Below are 20861 nucleotides of genomic sequence, written 5' to 3' on the forward strand. Positions count from 1 at the left end.
GAAGTCTAAATTCTTGAAAAGTTTGACTTGGAATTACTTCTATATAAGATCCTTAGAATATTCAATTCTCACATGTTTGGATCCTGAGCAAAGATATGAGATGGGAGTCAGTAGTCAAGGCTCTAGACCTATGATCCTCCTGATTTCTTATTTTTGCATTCAGAATAAGCTCTTGGATTCAGAAAAGAGACTCATGCTCAACTTTCTTACTCTTAAATTGCTTTAAACAAGAGACATAAAAATAAAAATAATCTACAATGTAACTATTTCATAAAAACATATATTATAAATATACACACTTACACACATATATATATGAACTGCCTAATTTAATGGGAAAAAATATTTTTTAAAAAACCAAATGGAACAATTGGATATCCATTTGGAATAAAATTAATCTCAATCCTTACCTCACACCATACACTAAATTAATTCAAAAGGGATAATAGACCTAAATATAAAAGTAAAAGTATAAACTTTCTAGACAAAAATAGGATAAAATCCTCATAACCTTGGAGTAGGCAAAGATTTCTTAGATTAAGACACAAAACACATGAACCATAAAAGAAAAGATTGATAAACTGGATTTTAAAAGTCTTTGTCCTTCTAAATGGGCCATTAAGAAAATAAAAAACAAGTAAAGACAATAAAAAAACATATTGCTAGAACTATATCTGACAAATAATAAGGCAAACCACTCAGTTCTTAAAATGGAAAAAATCACAAACACTTCATAGAAGACGATATACAAATGACTAATAAGCACATGGAAAGAGGTTTATTGTCATTAGGGTATCAGAAGTTTATTGCCACTAAGTCTCCAGAGGTTTATTGTCATTTGCATCAAATGCAAATTAAAATCACAATGAGATACTACTATACACATGTTAAAATGGCTAAAATTGTAAAAACTGACAATATCACAACTTGGCAAGGGTATGAAGCAACTGGAATTATCATATTTTATTGCTAGTACAAAGGGGTACAAACACTTTGGAAAACAATTTGACAGTTATAAACTTATAAACTTAAAAATACACTTTTTGGGGATGACCCAGAAAATCCATTTCAGCTCTGACTTCAGCTATGCCTGGATGTTCCTTGATCCAAAAATTAGAAACAACCAGTGTCCATCAACAGATTGTCTGAGAAGGAGCAAAAGGCAGTATTTTTAGGAGATGGAAATATTTCTATATCTTGATCGTGCTGACCATTACAAGGGTGTTAACTTTGTTATTCATCAGCATAGACATTAAATGGGTAAATTTTATTATATAAAAATTATATCTCAATAAAGTTAATTTTAATAATATTAGAGTAGAAAACACTTTAGAAAACACCTATCCTAACCCATTTATATTATAGATGAAGAATGTAAGGACCAAGGATGCTTAGTGTTCAGCTCAGTTGGTTGGTAATAGAGCTGGGACCAAAATCCCATCTTCTAAATCCCAACTGAACACACTCTCTGTACAACCATTACCTTTTCACTGAACGATAGAATTAGCTTCAATGGAATTTAGACTAAATGTCCTAGAGATCAAGGATTTTTAATTCTTTGAAAGCTAAGAGATTTTGTGGGGTGATGATGAGGGTAGTGGTGGTGATGGTGGTGGTGGTAAAGATGATTTTGCCTCTACAAATTTCATTCTTTCTCTTCCAAGAAGTAGATCTCAATTTTTCATTTGTTCCCTACTCTCAGTTTGTGTAGTTTGGGGACTGAACCTGATTTCCTGCTCCAAGAGAGAATACATGACCCAGGCCTTAGACCTTTGTTGTCGAATACAGCTGCTGCTAGCTACATATGGCTACTGAACCAGCATTTGAAATATGGCTGGTTCAAATTGAGAGGTGCTATAAGTGTAAAAGACACAACACTCTTTTACATTCTTTCTCTGGTAAAAAGAAAAAAAGAATGTAAAATAGCTAATTAATTTTTTTATGTCGACTATGTTGAAGTAATATGTAGGATGTATGGTTAAATAAGATATATTTTAAAGCTAATTCCCCCAGTTTGTTTTTAACTTTTTTAATATCACTACTGGAAAATTTTAAATTACGTATGTGGCTTGCATTTGTGGTTAGCATCATATTTCTATTGGACAGTACCGGTAAGACAATTATCATATCCATAGCCTTCACCATATTAACTTGTTTTTAGGAACACATATGTCAGGTTATAGCAAAACTGATTGTACTTAATCCAATGTTACCTTTCATGCCTTTTACCTTTTAGGTTTATACATTTTATAAACCTAAACTCAAATCCTTCTCCTCATGGAGATTACAAATCTAGTTGGGGAACAACAACAAAAAAAGTACATGTACCAAAGAAACAGAATGCAAGGGAATTAACATCAAGTGCCAATAGATAGGGCAGACTATCAGCAACATACCCTGACAGTTTCCCAAGTTATCCTGTTCTCTTCAGGCTGGAACCCAGAGGAATCGAAGGTGGGAACATCACGAAGCAGAGGTCTGGGCAAGTGGGGATAGTTGCTTAACCTGCCTATGCCTCATTCATCTCATCTATAAAACAAGTATTATAACATCCATTTCACAAGGGTGCTGTGAATAGTAAAGTACATTATTTCTTAAAAAAAAATATTTCCCTTTGTTCCTATAAGTCCAGGAATCTCTGGCTACTGAAATTCTCCGAGGTGAACCATATTCACTGCACACGTGGCCCCCCAGCCCTAGCATGGTGGGAGGACAGCAGCAAGTCTAAAAAGTTATGAGCCAGTAATTTTACTCCAAGTATGTATTTAAAGCTTCCTTCCCAACTCAGTTTTCTGCAATGAAAGGTGCTGTATAAGCAAAAAATATTATTAGTATTAATAAAAATATTTCAGCCATGCTGCTTCTTGCATCATATGTAATTCATTAGCCGCAGCTCATAGGCGAGGCAAAATTTTCATGTCAAATAATGTTTTACGGGTCTTTAGAACATTATACTCACTGGGTGTCCCCACATCATGATGAGACCTCCCCAGGAGGGAACACAGGCAGCAAAGGCTTTCTGAAACCCTTTCTTTTTTAGATTTGCTGCAGAAAAGGTTAGTTTCCACTTCTTGTTCAGCACCCACACAGTGCCAGGAAGCTCAGTTGCTTCTTGAAAGGGTGCATGTTGTATTGTTCATGGAAATAGGATTTATAGTGATGTTAACTTAAAAGAAGAAATTAAATATAAAAAGGTTAATGAAAGGTTTCAGTCATGATTATAGTGACCATGATCAATCAAAGGCCAGAGAAATGGCTGTTTTACAATTAAAATATCCCAACACATTGTTATTTATCACTATTGCCATATTGCAGCAGGCCACAATTAATCATATAAATCACCCCGATGGACTAAATTCTGAGGTTCCCTCTTTGTCAAATAGATGTCCATGTCATTGTTAAAACTGATGAAGAGACATTTGTTCTGATATTCTGATTTTAAATACTCTTGTTTAAAAAGATCTTTTATGCAGAGATTATAGGGAAAACTCTAAGCAGGAAACTTGAGTGATTATTTCAAAGCTCATTAGACTTCAAGGATGGATACATACCTCCCATTCAAATGCATAATAACATTTTCACAGAGATTTATCAAAGGCTGAGTAAATTAGGCTCTATGTTTTGTAGTCATTTATCGTTTTATTCATTCATTCATTCACTCATTCAAACAATACTTACTGAAGGCCTACTGTGTGCCAGACACTGAGATAGGCCCAGAGCTACAGCAGCTATGGTCCCTAACCTCATGTGACTAAGAGTCTAGCAGGGAAGAATGTCATTACACTAGTTATCACAAAAGTGGAGAATGTTATGAAAGACAGTATTTAAGTCCACATAAACTTATAGGAGTTTGGGTTGAGGCAGGGAGGGCATTTTAACTGAAACCTGAAGAATAAGTAGGGTGAGTTGGACACATCATAGGGAAATACTCAGGCAGAGAAAATAGTTCATACAGTTGGCCGCTGCTGTATGGCTGGGACCTGGCACATTGTAGGTACATGATAAATGTTTATAGAATAGATTCATGCTGATTGTTCTGTTTCCAGAGGTACTTGGCTTCTTATAGTTAGAGCCATCCATCCTCCAAAGATTGATGGGTCCCATGACAAGGCCCACTCAGCCTCTTCTTTTCTTACCCATAGTCCTACACAGATAAGACTTGACTAAGGTGAAATGCTAGGTTGGGGGTAAAGAAGAAATGATATCACAAAAGGCCAATGGAGAATCCATGGTGGGGTAGAAGACAGGTAGAGAGGAAAGGACACAGTGTTACCGGAGCCATTCCATAGACTCACCTGGTGCTGGGGTTTGGGTGATGAGTTTATGTTTGCAGGAGCTCGAGGGTTTTGGTTTTCCCATTGTTAGGAAAAGGTGCCCTCCCCCTCTCATGTCACCATGCAGTTTGTACCCTGCACAAAGGCACCATCAAAGGCAGTGAGTGGAGGCTGAAACAAGCCCAAACTCTACTCTCCAAGTTAAATGCCCTGGCATAGGGCTGTTACTTCACAGAGGAAGCATCTTTTCCTAATTTGTTCACTCGCAGAAGATGCCTTTTATTAATTCCCATAAGGCACCTTATAAACCAGCTGCATCCCTATTCCTTTGTATTCCTCTTCCCCTTGGACTGGAGGATACATGAATATTAGTTTCATATTTTGCACTAATGTTTTCACTCAAAAAATAATCAGATCTAAACCAAATGACTACATCAGCAAAATGGAAAAAGTGGGGTAGAGCTATTCTGGGGATGAGGATGATGCTATCAAAACAGAGGCCTTTGTGGTCCTGGGTGCAAGGTTATAATTTGTTCTTCTAAAATGCCCTTGTGTAGACAAAAAGTCGTTACTGTAACACTGTTGTCTCCATGACAAATACCATAGAGTGCCAGAAAGCTCTAATTTCACAACCCTAATTCATAAAGACCATAGAACAGGCATAGTTAATGTCAACAATATATATTCCTCAAACCAAACAGCCTGAAACCAATTGAGTCAAGGCATTTTAAGCTGAAGCACTTCCCCAGGTCTAGGTTTCATAGAGGAAGCAAAGAGGTATGAGATTTTGTCCCTGCCTGTAGTGAATTTACATAGAGAAAAAATGGGGAAATAACTGCTATTTTCTACCATAAAAATACGGATAACAATTGTTTAACTGCACAAATATAAGATGGAAAGTGAAAATATTTCTTAGTGTGTATGAATATAACATCAGCACAATACATATCACATTCTGCCCCTGCCTCACAGGTTTAAGAGTGCATTCAAATATATTACTCCAGTTGGATCTCACAATCTCTCGGGAGGTTAGGCAGGCCGTACACTTTCATGTACATTTCATGTCCAAATGAAATAGTCCCTGGGAAAAGTTAGTGACTTGCCCAGAGTCACATAGACCCCAGACCAGAAATCAGGCAGTCTGACTACAAGCACAGGCTCTGAAGTGCAGCCCAGAAAACAAAGCTATGTGTCACTTATGCCTGTGAGTTTGTGAGGCCATGCGGTTGTTGTGACAATCCCTAGCAAGACTATTTTTGCTATAAATTATTACAAGTATCCAACAGAAGAAAGCCTGGTGGATGAGAGGTGCCGACAACATGTGGCAGTTAATTGAACATATAATCAGGGGCTGCACCACTGTGGCGGCTCTGGGTTATATCAACAGGCATAATGATGTTGCTAAAATTATGCACCCACAATTATCCCTTAAAGGTAGGTGATAAATGAATTAACTCAGTACTAGAAGCACAAACCTTCAAATATTTAGGAATTGACGGCTTCGAGGTATACAGGAGCAGCATCATGCCAAAGGGCTGGCATTCTAAGTGATTAGTACGCTCTTTATTTATTACAATAGTTTAGTGAAACCTTGACATGGGTGCTCCATGTAGTTGAAACATTTTTTGAAAAAAGGAAAAAAAAATGAAGCATTTATATATTGGCTCTGGCAAAAGGGGCAAAAGCACATAGAGAATTCAAAAAGCATCAAAGATGATTTCTAGGCAGTAGGATATAAACAATCATTTTTAGTGAAGAGGAGCCATTTCATGCAACAACACCATTTCATGATATTTCAGTACCAGGAATTTGTAGACAAGGCTTAATCAACCTTTAAAAGACGTTGAATCGAAATGTGGGCAGAGAAGGGATTGAGCAGAAGAGGATGTCGCGCCAGCATGTAGCACAGGCATTATGGTGGCTGACCCCTGAAAGCTTCACATACTTGGGGAAGGAAAGCTGGGAAGGCAATTCTGGGGTCAGAGAAGAGCTTGGGAGTTGGACATGCCTGGCTTCCAAGGTTCTCACTAGCACTGCCTGTGAGGCAAATATTTAATCTGTTAAACCTCAGTTTCCTCATCTACAAAATAAAGATAACAATACCTCCAAACCTCCTTTAAACAATTAAATGTGAATGTTTAGCCCAGTACTTGGCATGGAATGAGCACTCAATGAATAGACACTGCCATTGTGATCCTTGTTGGGTCTCAGGCCACTACAGTGTATACATATGCCCTAGATCTGCGGTCCTCAAAACCCGGGCTGCATAACTGGCCTGAGCTCCAGCCCCCCACCCCCACCCCATCCTTGGAAAAATTGTCTTGCATGAAACTTAGGAACCCAGGCACACAGCAGGAGGTGAGCGGCAGGGCAGGCCAGCGAGTGGAGTTTCATCTGTATTTACAGCCGCTCCCCATCGCTGGCATCACTGCCTGAGCGCCACCCTTCCACCCCTGACCCCCAACCTCCCACCCCTGATCCCCCTCTGCAGAAAAACTGTCTTCCATGAAACTGGCCCTGGTGCCAAAAAGGTTGGGGACGGCTGTATAGATGACTAGTAGTGCCTGACTTTTCTAATGGCACTGTGCCATTAATCAAACAAAGTTCTGCATCTGACTCCATCAGTCTGCACACTCCTTCGTGTTTTAAAGAGATACACACAGTCATCAGGCATTGGGCCTCCTTGGTTCGTTTATAGCATTTTGATGGGAGGGTTATCAGCCAAAATAAACGGGAAAGTGACCAGAATCAGCCATTGTAGCAGTTCTGGTTCAATATTGAATGGGGATGGTGGTTTAAAATTAATCACACAAATGAGGACAGAGGACCACCTCCATATTATGTTCATCCGAGCCAGCCAGTTCCCATTACCATAGATAACTGAGAACCGACTGTATTTATTTCCAAAGGCTTTCTTAAAATGGAAAGATCTCTGTGGCATCTATTAGATTCAATTAGAGGACCTTTATAAGCACACATCTAGTTGAACCAAATGAGAGATAAATTAACCTATAAACAGCATGCTCTTTCTTGTGGAATCCTCTAATGGCCTGATTTAGGATATCAGCAGATGGGAGGTCAGTGCCCAGTGCTTTCAGAGTTCAGCCCATTCATTACAGTCAGGTTCACGGTGCCACGAAGAGGTTCTAATGAAATACACTCCAGTAAACCTCAGAGGGGGACAGCTCCTGTGTGCATGAGGCATGAGTTTAAGGCAGCAGACAGACTGTGATTTTGTATTTCCAGACAGGTAGGGGTCCAAACGGAGCCACTGCACATTTATTAGTTGTATTCTTTCAGGGGAGAAACTCTTGCCGAGACATCTTACCTGTAAGCCCCTTTAAGCTTTTAGCTGAAATGCTCTAGTTCACATACAAAGAAAATTGCACTGTTTGTCAGTAGTCAATGTCCTCTAACATCAGGGCTTTAGTGGGAAAAGAGACACATTAAAAAGGTATCTGATCTTCCCTGTATCCCTCCCTGTTCCAGCTGAGAGTGCTTTCTCCAAGTCCTTTCTTTTCAAGTCTGGGGGGGCGGGGGGTGGGGGGGAGAAACTTATGCATCTTGAATCCCACCAAATTATACTTCCAAATAATTCGAAATATGTGCCTAGAATTTTTTTTTTAAACCAAAGTACTACAGAGGCCTGAAAAATATCTGCTTTTGTGGCCCTGTCCACTGACAAAGAGCTGTATAAATTGTCTTTAAACCAAATTAAGAACATCACAGCAAGAAAACATCCGCTTTTAGCATACATGTACAACATCACAGGGCATCTTGCTGGTTTAGAAACGCCCAGTTTTATGTGGTGCTAGCAGATGAGGGAGAAGACTGGCTTGTACACATGCTACGCAGATGCTCCTGGGCACAGGCGATGGGCATGTAAGTGGATTGCAGAGAACACGTTGGAGGCTTGATGCAATGCTTCCCTTGAGGACCTGTGCTGAGAGGTGCTCTTAGAGATGAGATGGCTTCTTCTGAGTTTGTATTAGCACTTCAGCAAATGAATCCCCTCGGATAGAAGTCTTTAGTGGCTACATTTCATATGAAATTCTAATGTATAATAAATAGTTATACAGTGTAGTTTAAAAAAACCTTTCTTTCTATTTTGTTATTATTTTCCCCATTTGAGTATATATGTGTGTGTGTGTGCATTTATATATACACACACATATATATATATTTATGTTCCTACTTTTTGCACTTTTCTTCACAGCCAATCAAAATCATTATTGAGCCCTGGACATTCTTTCACTATTGCTGTACTTTACATAGGTAGGTCAGCTGATTGGAGCTAATAACATTCAAGTTAAAAAATTAAAATCTTAAATTTTGGCACTTCATTACCTACATTTTATAATAGGATAATTATTTAATTATTCTAAGGAGCAAATCTCTTATTCTGGTTGTTTATAACCATTGTTACCAGGAAGAAAGTTTGGTACTCTTGTTACTAATTTGTTCAAGACAATGTAAAAAATGTCGGATTCATTAAAGATAGAAATCATGTAAGAAGGGAAGAATTTATATGCATTGACATGCATTTTTAGGTAAAGCAGGCTATTTATTAATAACATCTACCTCCCCACCACATCTCTACTACCATACCCTTGGCTACTGCTGACCACACCCCAGGAAAAAAAATCCTAATTATATAGATAATGTACTTAGTATATTCCCCTCACTGTAAGTTTATAACATGTTGCTTAGTGTTTCCTTCAAGAGCATTAGCTGGTTTTTCCTCTATGCTGAACAAAAGTGTGTTTACAAAATGCTACTGAAAATCCTTCAGAAATCTTCAGTGTTTGCTCATGCTATTCACTTAATTAGGTACGTCCTCCCATTCTTTCATCTCAAACTTACTCATTTGTTGTGATGCACATATTCTTTTAATAAATATGTCTTTGGCAGGCATTTTATGCCAAGCACTATGCTAGGTGCTAGAGATACAAGAGGGAATAAAATACAATAGGACCGTGGTCCTCACAAAGCTTAGGATGCTAGGGAATGCAGATGAGTAAGCTGGAAGTTATAAAATAGTGCGAGGTATATTAGAGGAACCACACAGGAGGGGCATCTAAGTCAGACTTGAGGAAGGTAGCAGAGTCTTCGAGCAGAATGAAACCTGTTGACCTACTGGAGCACGGGCGCCAGCCAAGGGACAGGAATAAGAGGGGAAGGCAATTCAAATAATCTAGGCAGAACGATAACGTGTGAAGATTCAGGAACAGGAAAAAGAGCACTGCTTGCTAAAGCAACTGAAAGAGCAACTACAGTTCCTGAGGGCAGTGCCAGAAAAAGCCTGTTATTGATTACCAGAGCTAATGCTGTCCCCTTACCCACCCCCATGTTGCCCTCCATGACATTCACTTGTCTGATTTTTGTCATTGTTCTTGTCAGTACAGTAGAAGGTCATTATCCAATAAGTTTTGGAATCTGTATTTGATCAATTGATTAAAGATGGTATTTAAGTAAGAAAACATAAGATGTGATTTTAAAAACAAACTTACTTTTATTTTAACTTGCTCCCTAAACGTATGTTCTTTTATCAACCATTTGATGTGGACCTAAGACCTTCCTTGAAGAATGAGCCCTGTCATTTAAGTTTTGTTTTTTCTTTGTTGGATGATACATCATCAACAATTTCCAGTTTAGGTTTTTTTGTAGCGGACAAAGAAATTAAAGACAAATTTGAATAAACTGAATGCAAGTTTTTATAGTATTTTTCCCAAAATTTTATACTTGTCTTGCCTACATCTAATTTGACAACTAACTTTTAGCAATTTTTAATTGAATCTTTTTAAGGTTTTCAAGTTATTTTTGACAGAAACAACTCCTTTTGAAATTATGTTAATTCTTTGTTTAGTTACTTATTGTTTCAACTCTTCCCACAAAAGGGGGTCTCAAATACAGGAGCCTACTATATATTTAGTACTTAGAATATATCAGAATCAGGAAATATTTGTTGAATGAACAAATAGAAAGATGATGCTAAAGAGGGAAGCAAATTTTGAAGGACCTAGCAAGCCAAAGTATGGAGTTTGAATATTATTAGGAGAGCAATGAACAAAAAGAAGCAAATCATAAATTATAGGATATCTCCCACTAGTATCTTTCAGTGCATTTTAGAGTTGTGTCTCAAATTTTGTTGGTAAGTCATATTTCACCAAATGAAATTTCTTTGATAATTCATGGTCAATCGTGTGGACATAATTTTCATTTGTGTGACAACTGTGGAAGGTTCACATTCCGGGAACCAGGGAGGGGGGTGGTGAGGAAGCAGTAGGAGTGGGAATCTGGGAACAGAGCTTGATTTGGTGTTGTAGCCATCCTGACACTTTCCACCCCTGAGTACTTATTTTATTTTAAATCTCAATGTCTCATTCCATTAGTGTTTTGATTTTTTAAAAAGGTGCAGACTCCTTAACCTGCTCTCCATTTCAACGATGTTCTCTTTGAGAACACAGAGCCAGAAAATTACTTAAAACAGAAACGTGTCATGATTCAATAGTCATAACTTTTCTTCCTATTAATAATGGTTTCCCCCCTGAATCATATCTACATGTCAATCACATCAATAGACTAGAAAAATGATGTTTGGCAACCTTACAAAATACAGACAACTGGGATCCTGCTTATTTTCTATTTTTTAAACCTTTAATACTGAGCTAAAATCCATAATAAATCTAAAAAAATAATCAATAAGGATATATTACATTATGTTAAAAATTTAGTGTAAATCTTTCACTCTTAACAAATTTTGACCTTACGGTGGTGTAGACAGGTGAATTATAAATTAGGTGTTTTTAAAACACATATGTTTTTAATTAATGCATGATATAATACAACAATAAATACAACTAAGAATAAAATGCTAATTTATATTTTATATTTAGGTATAATCAAGTCAGGTTAAAACAGACACTTGATGTTTCCCACATTGATTCAGCATTTATATCTCAGATGCAAAAGGATCCAATGAATAATAATTTACATATATATACATTTTAAACAGTAAAAATAGATGGAATCATATTTAGGCTTCCATGGAAAGGTAGTAGAACATTAGAAAGCAGTTCAATTGTGAGATGTAAAATCTTAGGAAATTGATATGCAATTTAAGAAGTAAATTATAGCTCCAATTAAATTATGGAATAAGTGTCTGAGAGTCTCTATTAGTATATTTCATGTGTTCTGTGTCCTTTTATCAACAACCTTCATATTTTTAAAAGTCAGGGATTTGAAAAATCCATTCTGGCTTGAAGGCTTTTTATCTCTTTCACTGTTAGGGTAGCATCTGGAAGGGGATTGATTGACCTAGCAGAGGCAGCCAGCGAGTCAGGCTCTGGTAGAAGGGCCACTTGAGTTTTCCCCTTTCTGTTGATGACCTGCCTTCCCAGGGATGAACTGTTCTGATTGATAAACTTACACAGCACTGTGGAAGAGTGATGGTGAATACAGGCTCTGGCATTGCACTAACTGTGTGACCTTGGGCAAGTAATTTAACCTTTCTTTGCCTTGTTTTCTCATCTGTAAAACTTAAATCATACCATTGAGGTTAAAAGACATAATATCTCTAAAGACAAAATAGCACAGTGCCAGCTACATAGTAACTCAAAAAATGTTAGCTTTTGTTATTGCTATGGCCCTGAATTCCACCCCCTTCTTTACTCTGACACCATTTTGAGATTCTTCCTGATTTTAAGAACCTAGATCTGTTGGCTAAATCTGTTTCATCTCTTTTTTGCCTGTTTAATTCTGACTTGGTAAGTTTACACGACTTTCTGATTATTCCCTTCATTTTGCCATTTGGCCATGGGTTGCTTGGCTTAAGATGTGGATGAATTCAGCCTTACAGGAGCTCAGAACCATATTCCTTCATTTGGCCCCACTGGCCTTACTGTCTTCCAGTTGTGGCAATGCCAAATCCCATATTTATCTTGGACTCCTTATCTTCTCTCTTTTCCCATAACAAATTCATCTTCAAGTTCAGACAATTCTTCCTTTAGTATACATCTTATATCTGTCACTTCCCTTCTGATCCCATTGCTACCACTCAATGCTAGATTCACACTATTCCACAGGTATACTACCTCCATCTTTCTACTCCTCCTGCACACAGATGCCACATTTATCTTTCTGAAATGTTGCTTTTCATGTGTAACTCTTTGAAGTCGCTACTCCATCAAAAACCGTTGCTTACTGAAATACAGAAACACTTCACCTGACATTTAATACAGGAATATCTCATCAACTTCATTTCTCATCACTACCATACTGTCATTTCTTCATCAACTATTTATTTTATGTCAGATTCTATAACATGCATTGTAGATATAATGATTTAAAAGAAATCCATAGTCTCTGCCCTAAGGAAACTTACAGTCTAGTGAAGAGATTTTTAAAAAGAAAGCTTCTTCTTGGTATCATGTATGTTCCTTTTCCTATGCTTAAAGTACTTTCCCCTCCTTTCCATTGATCTTAGTCCTTGCTTTCCTTCAAGTACCCTTGAAAGTTCTTTTTCCTTCTAGAAGCCTCTTTGAGAGCAGGACTGATGCTGGATTCAGGGTATGTACCTACTGGCTGGATTCACTTTTACTGTCTAACTAATTTCATTGTCCTTCCCAAATTGACTGGAAAAGAGCATCAAGCATCTCTCTTCCCTGATTCTATGATACTCCCTCAAATATATCCTCTTTGCAGAATCTTATGAAAGAAAAGGGAGAAGACACAATAAACAGCTTGATTTCTGAATGTCTTTTCTGCTCGATTTCCTTGGACTGACTTCTGTTTATTTTAGGTCCTGAAAACATGGGTAAAAGCTCATTATGATTCTCTGACATTCAGCTCAAGTTTCCTGTGTGAGTCAAAACAAACTAAAAGTTTAAACAGTTATTGGATCCTGGAACATTTACTGAACATTATATTATACATAAGAACTCCGCTGGTTGTTATGGGAGAACACTGAGATGACGAGAGGGAGTTTCTAGCTCCTGTCTCTCTCAAACTCTGTCTGTCCTGTGCTACTCGCTAATTCCTAAACATGCACTCTCATACCCCTGAGCCTATGCTCAGGATGTGTCTTCTGTCTGGAATGTTCTTCCTTCTATTCTTCACCTGATAAAATCTTACTCCTTTTTCCATGCCCAAGTTAACAGTTTCCTTCTCTGTGAAGACCTCTGATCACTGCCTTCCCAGGGAGAAATAATATCTTTCCCTTTTGTCTTCCCAGAACACTATCATGTCATGAGCACTTCTCTCATTGTGTTATAGTCAATTGAATCTCTCCATTTCCCCCTAAGACATTTAGGCTTTGTGAAATCATGTCTTATTTATCTTTGTGTTCCCAGGGCTTAATACAGTGCTTGACACATAAGAAGTGCTCAATAATTATTTGTTAAGTTTAATTAGAGGAAAGAAAGTTGTACTCTTATTCCATATAAAATAGAGTAATTTTGAGACAAGTGGAATAAAATACTTGGGTAGTCAGAGGCTCTTGACTGAGTCATAATCAAAGAAAGTGTTTATAGTCATGAAAAAACATTTACTAAAGACCCATCATGTGTCAGGCATGCATTAAATGCCGGCAATGCAAATACGCATGAGATATGACTCCGAACTTTAATAATATTATAGACTCATGGGGAAAACTTACAAATAAAATAATACATGCATTCATTCAACAAGAATTTGTTAGGGAAAATGTGGTAGGCATTCTAATAAACAAATATTAAATGAATATAGATATTTCAAGAAATTCAGAAGAAGGTAAGATTAACAACTGGAGTAATTGGGAAAGACTTCATAGAAAAGGTAAGAGATAATGTGAATTTAGAATAAGATTAATATTTACTCAAAAAGGTGCAGATGGATCATGTATGTAAAAGACAGCAACAGTAAAGCAGATGAGGTGGTATGGGAAGCAGCCAATTCTATTCTGCCGGAATGTAACATATATTTAGGGTTATATTTGGTGCTGGACTAGAGACTTAGCTGGAGATTAGATTGCAGAGGGCCCTAAAAATAAGGCTTAGGAGATGGACTTATGACCCTGGAGAGTCATAGAAAGTTAGTAAATAGTAGTATGTAGCATGTCTCCCCATAGTAAAAGTGGGGGAGAGAGAGTGAGAGAAATAAGAACTTCTTGAGAAATCTGCAATGGTTCAGGCTCAGGGGGTTGAGCAAATGGATCAGGTGGGGGAAGTGGAAAGAAAAAACTTCCAGGCAATAAATATAAATAAATAAATATAAATAAAAATGAAATGTGGTTCAGAGTCCAGGTTCCAAAGCCAGTATTTACTTATTTTTTAATTTTTTTTATTTCAGCATATTACAGGGGTACATATTACAGGGCTCTAAGGCTGATATGAACATTCAGGCTTAAATTTCAAGCTGTACCACTTAAGAGTCATGTGAATTTAGTAAAACTTAATTTATTTATGCCTCAGTTTTTCAATTCTAAAAGGGGAATACTAATATGTGTGCATGTGTTAGTATATATACCAGAGGTATGTTATGGGAACCAAATGAGATAATGCATTTAAGGCACTTAGTGCATTGCCAGACACACAGAAAGGGGTCAAGAAAGACTTCATGATTTAGAATCTCCATAACTGGGGAAAAACAGGGTCACTGACAAACTCAAGAGCTGCATATAGATCTGGTTTGAGAGATGATGGTAGTTTGGTTTTAGACATGCTGAGCCTCAGGTGACGGGGACCTTAAAGTGTAGGCATCCAGGGGACAGCTGAAGACCTGGGACAAGGGCACAGGAAAAATAACAAGTAGGAAATATAGAAGCTGTTCATTCATTCATTTAACAAATATTTATTAAGTGCTTTCTCCATTCCACCCTCTGTGCTAGATGCTGGAGAAAAATGGCCACAAATGCTGTACTCAATGTAGTGAACAATCTGCTGAGCAATCAATAATCACACAAAAACTACAAACTATGATAAGTGATATAAAGGAAAAGCCCTCACCATAAAATTCACACTTGAAGCTATCAGCATGGTTAAGATATTTGATGCTAAGTGTAAAGAAAGATGAGCAGAAACTAAACTTTAAGGTATGGTTTGTTCTCAAGCACTTGGAAAAGATGATGCAGTCCATGAAAGCGGTAGAAGAGAGTAAGTCTGAGAGGTAGGAGGCAGACCAAGGCACAGGAGTATTGTGGAAGCCGTGGTGAAAGGATCTTTCAATAAAAGAGAAGATTTTTAATACTGTCAAATGATGCAGAGAGGTCAAAGAGGAAGAACAGTAAGTGAAAACATTGGAATTAACAATTAGGGAGATACTTTTATCTTTGAAATTACATCATCAGCAAAACTGCAGAGAAACAATCAAAATCCAATGGGTTAAAAAATGTTGATGGAAATGACACAGAAGCTTAATGCTCAGATAAGTTATTGGAGAAGTCCAGTCTAGGTACTCAACAAAATTAATAAAACAAATGAGGAATGAGGGTATTAAGGCCCTCTGAGCAGATTTAAAAAATAGGATAGAAAACAAAAGTAGAACTCATATTACTGGAATTACCAATGAACACTTCAAATGTTTTCTTTAATTTAAAAACAACTGCCATCCTATTAATTCCTTCCCCATTTAAATTTTTATGACTTTCGATAGTTTAATTTTCAATTGAGCAAATAGCTAAAAGCTTCTAAATATGCTGGGTGGGGAATCTTTATTATCTATTGCTATATCTTTGGACAATTTAGAAAATAAGAGTGAAAGTTAGACATGATACAGTTACAGGGTTTTTCAATCTCATCAGTCTACAAAACATCTAATATTAAATGATGCAACTGAAATATCAGAGGACTAAATCTTAATTGCCAATGAGAAATGAAATCAGCTACAAGAGAACAAAGCATCACAGAGAAATCCATCAGACAGCCTCAACTGTCCCCATCTCCTTTGAGTCTCCCCATCTCCTTTGAGTCACCCATTGAATCAGTGTTCATCATGTTACTACGTGGCCACACAGAAAAAAGATTCAAAACTGGTGTGATCAATTGAGTCAATACATCTTACCAGTGGTCAATTGGATCTACAAAGCAGCAGCAAAGTATGAATGATTGAAAGAGAAATGATTCCAAAATAAAATTTGTTGAGTGCTATGTTATTTGGCTCAATCCCCGCATTTGATAAAATTTTAAAAGAAGAGAGAGAGAGAGAGAGAGAAGGGAAGGAGGGAAGGAGGGAAGGAGGGAAAGAAAGAAGAGCAAAGAAAAGAAATTGGGAACAAGAATGCAGAAATAACCCTTATATGCAACAACAGGGGGAGGACAAGGAAAGACTTTCCTTTAAGAGTCTTATTTAAAATAGTTATATGGATATGCATCCCCGAGGCAAAAAGCAAAGTTTACTATTCCAGTGCAGGCTTCCTTTGTAGTCTTAGAGTGTATCAAGTCTTGTAACAACTCCTAAAAAAAAAAAAAAAAAATTCTGGAGATTTAGAGTGTCAATGAGGGCTCTTCGCATTCTATCACTGCTTTTTTGTAAACTTTATGTGTACTCAAAGTTCTCAACCAAAACACACAAAAGAACTTTACAAATGTACTGCAGCCTCCCTCTCAGATGTGGTATTGCCTGAAATTAGACCTTCCGTCAGAAGGAGAAGAAATTTGAGGAGCAGCAATCTCTCCCAGAGTTCTTGGACCAGAGGGTAGTTGCTGCGTCTACTGGGCCACTTCACAGGGAGGCTTATGACAAAGACACTAGCATGAAATTTCTATTTGATGTATAAATCCCCGTTCAAACACTAGAGCAACAATTACTTTCCCTAAATTGAAAAATAATTGACATTTTCCCTCCTGCATCTCATGTGTCCAAAATTATTTGATTGACAGAGAAAAATCATTTCAGATTCTCAGATGATCCAAGTCTATCTGTACACACAAATTGAAATGCAGAAAAGGGGGACCTAGCCAGGAAAATCATCCTTGCCCTGCCCATCATCTTTCAGCACAGTGATTAAGGATACAGGCTCTCAAGTCAGACCACCTGAGTTCAAACATCAGCTCTGTCATTCAGTTTCTTGGGTAAGTCACTTAAGTTCTCTTCCCTAAATTGATCGTCTGTAAAATGTAGATAATAATTGTACCTACCTTATAGAGTTCCTGGAACAGTAAATGAAATTCCTGTGTGGTCCTCCCCCGCACATAACAAGTACACATAAAATGTTAGCTGATGTCACAGTAGATAATAAATTATATTCCACTTATTCCAAAGTTAACATGTTTTTGAATTCTTTTATTGAATTCTTAAGTCTGGACAACTAAACTTGGGTTATCGCCTTTGTGAAGTTTGAGGACTGAATATGATCTGGCAGGTGGGGGTTGGGTACTCAGTGGAAACAGGCAGTGACTCATTATCTAATAATGTCCTCATCAGTCAATCCAGCACAGGTGAGACCATTTTTCAAGTGGTTAGGCAATCTTTTTCTGCCCATACCCCCAATCACCGTATACAGGATTACAATTTCTTATCATTGCTTGCATGTGCATTATCCTTACAACTTGATGAGCTTGTTGAGTTGCATGGGTTCAAAACGTGTACAGTTGCACAGGGTCCCACACCCAGGTGCACACTTGGCTTAATGCTCTGCTGTTGCTGTCACGAAATCCCCAATCATATTTGCACAAAAGAACCTGCATTTTATTTCGCACTGGGTCCCGCAAATTATATAGCTAGTCCTGTCTGGGATCATGTCTTTTTCATCTCTATAACCTCAGGAACTGTGCTAAAAGCTTGATCCCTATTTATGGAAGGAACAACATTTATGAACAAATGAATGAATTAAATGTGTAAGTGAATGAATGACACTGAAAACAGTCAACAAGTGAGAAATTTAAATCCAAAATTATATTTCTTTTCCTCTCAAAGTGACAATGAAGGGCCAAGCCAGAACTTCACAAAGGAACACCATCCAAGCAGTGCCTGGGATGCCAGCCCTCCAAAGGTGCAAAGCACAGGGCATCGCTTTACCGGGTTTTAACGATGGCACTCCTACCGGTGTTAATGGGCGTCACAAAAGGGAATTGATGGCCTGAAGTATTCATTTTGATAACTGGATTCAGTCACATTTACTCCTTAAAGGTTATTAGTTATTTTAAATAATTTTGTTAAATGCTCGAGAGGGAAAATGAAGACATATTAATAAACACACAATTATACAGGTTAGAGCAACAATGCAGTGCTGGTCATTCAGGAACCTTGTGCTAATTTTAATTAGCTGCTTTCCCTTGCTTTCAAATGTAATTAAAGGAGCTTAGTTGTGCTCAGTGATGCAAGCCACCTTATTTAATCACTAACATTATTTCCCTGAACTATTAATGATTTTCAAAACGCTTGTTTATGCAGAATTAGAACAGTAATTACCTTACCAGTTAATTTTGTACCTTCACATTTCACACCTAGCTCAAACGTCATTCATTTACCATGGCTTCTCTGTCAAAACAAAGAAATGCTTGTTCTAAATGTGCTTCTGAGTGCCAAATTGAAAGCCAAGTTTTGTAACACTAATAAAGTAGCTCCCAAGTGAAACAGGTGTAGTAATTTAGACCCTTCCTGTCTCGAGCTTGCACGTACATGCTATGTCTTTTCTTTATTAGCTTTAAAATGAGAGCTTGGTGTGCAAAATAAGCTATTTAATTCAGACTTGTGGAGCAGAATATAATCTTTAATTTAAACTAGTGCAGTAAAAAGAGGCCTTTAATTTTAACTGGCATGTGCGTGTGAATTTGAATTAATAATCCAGAAAATTGAAACTGTTTTGCTGCTGTTGCTGGGTATTGACTGTTCTTCACATGCCCTTAGTTTCACTCACTCGATTTCCCTCCCAAACCGTGGCTAGTGCTTTTCTTCCCATCTTTTTTTCTCCTTATGATGTAGCTGCTTTATGCAAAGCAGAGCTTTCTGAAAAAGAAAGTCTCAGTTGACTGAACTCCCTTTCCTAAAAAAAAGCCTTTAATAAAAGAATACCAAATCTGTATTAATTTAGTTTACAAAAAGAATATAATTGGTGTATTCATTATATCTACTTAAGACGTAATTCAAGTGTACTCTGACTTCATGCCTGATTGAATCCTAGATGTAAAGACGATCTACCCACATTCCCAGTGACAAAACCTCACTGAATCCAAGAGTACCGATTCCTACTCTGATGAGTATTCCCTCATGAGCAGCAACTTTTAGAAAATATTGGTAACAACAATTAAACCTATGACGGTACATTGACTGTGATTTGGAGAGAGCTTCTTTGTACCCATCCTCAAAGCCCTTGCAGAGGGATTACTTAGCAGGGGAGCCTTCAGGTACTTTACTAACCCTGACTGAGCTCTCACTTCCTTGCATCCCAGAAACACTGAGCATGTGTACCACATAATTAGCTCTTATCACTAGGTATTAATTCTTCCATCAATGCAGGGCATTTTTAATTGATAACACACTTCTTTATTAAAAACTTACTTCCCGTATATTCAACACCTGGGGCTAGGCCCAAGTCTTTTTAGTTAATATTTGCATGTGAGCTAATGAATTTCCAAGGTGGAAATTAATACTAGAGACATAAATGTGCATTCCAAAATGTCAAATAGGTGGGGCTATTGTGCAAAAGTGCACTGAACTAAAAGAATGTCAAGAGTTATTAGGGACCATAAAATGTGCATTTTAGGGTGAAGAAAGGAAGGGAGTAATTTGTCTAGGATTGGGAGAGTTACAGATTGTATCAGATATGCATTTAGACTAGAAAGGGAAGAGAAAGGGGAAAGCAGAAAAGGCAGGAAAGCTCTGGCAGGCTGGTATATATGGGATCAAACCATATCGAGCCCCTGGAGTTAATGATGAATACACACAGCCTCCTCTTTCCCAAGAAGCTTCACTGATCACGTCTTCAGCAGGAAGAGGCAAGGCCCCCCATGAGAGAGAAGAGTGCTGTTCTGGGGAAGAGACCACGGATGGAATCCCAATGGGGCCCACTACCCACCAAGCCAAATATAGAGAGATGATAGACAAATAGACAGCCAGACAGAAATAGATATGCATTTATGTAAATGTCTATACCTTTTTGCTAGTTCATGAAGCTCTTTTAATAGAAGGCAAAGCTTTTCATTAATTAAAGCTTAAAATTTAAATTGCTAGAAGGCAATCGTCTGTGAAGGTAAGACTCATTCACATCGCAATGCAACAGTCAACACGTGTGCATAACAATCCTGTGTGATTTCAGCTGGATGGCTTCAAAAAAAAAGACCTGTGCAGAGACAATTTGATGTTGTCCAGAAACTGAGGGCTTCTATTTCTGTTTCATTTATATTTGGTTATAAAGAAACGCCATTTCTAGCAGATTTCTTAATCAAGGTAGAACTACAGTTACGTATGTTCCAGCTTTTATTTCTTGAAATTTGGTCGTGTCTCCCCAGACAAGGTTTTATTGGAGAGAACAAGTTCCTCAAAAGTAGGATCCATGTTGTATAAACCTGTCTCCTCTTTAGAGGCAAGTACCATGCTCAGTGAATAAAAACAAAAACCTGATAGTATTAATTGGTGTATTGCTTGAAGCATCAGCTAAACAAAGCTAAATTT

Source organism: Eulemur rufifrons, chromosome 8, assembly GCF_041146395.1.
Source record: "Eulemur rufifrons isolate Redbay chromosome 8, OSU_ERuf_1, whole genome shotgun sequence".
NCBI lineage: Eukaryota > Metazoa > Chordata > Mammalia > Primates > Lemuridae > Eulemur > Eulemur rufifrons.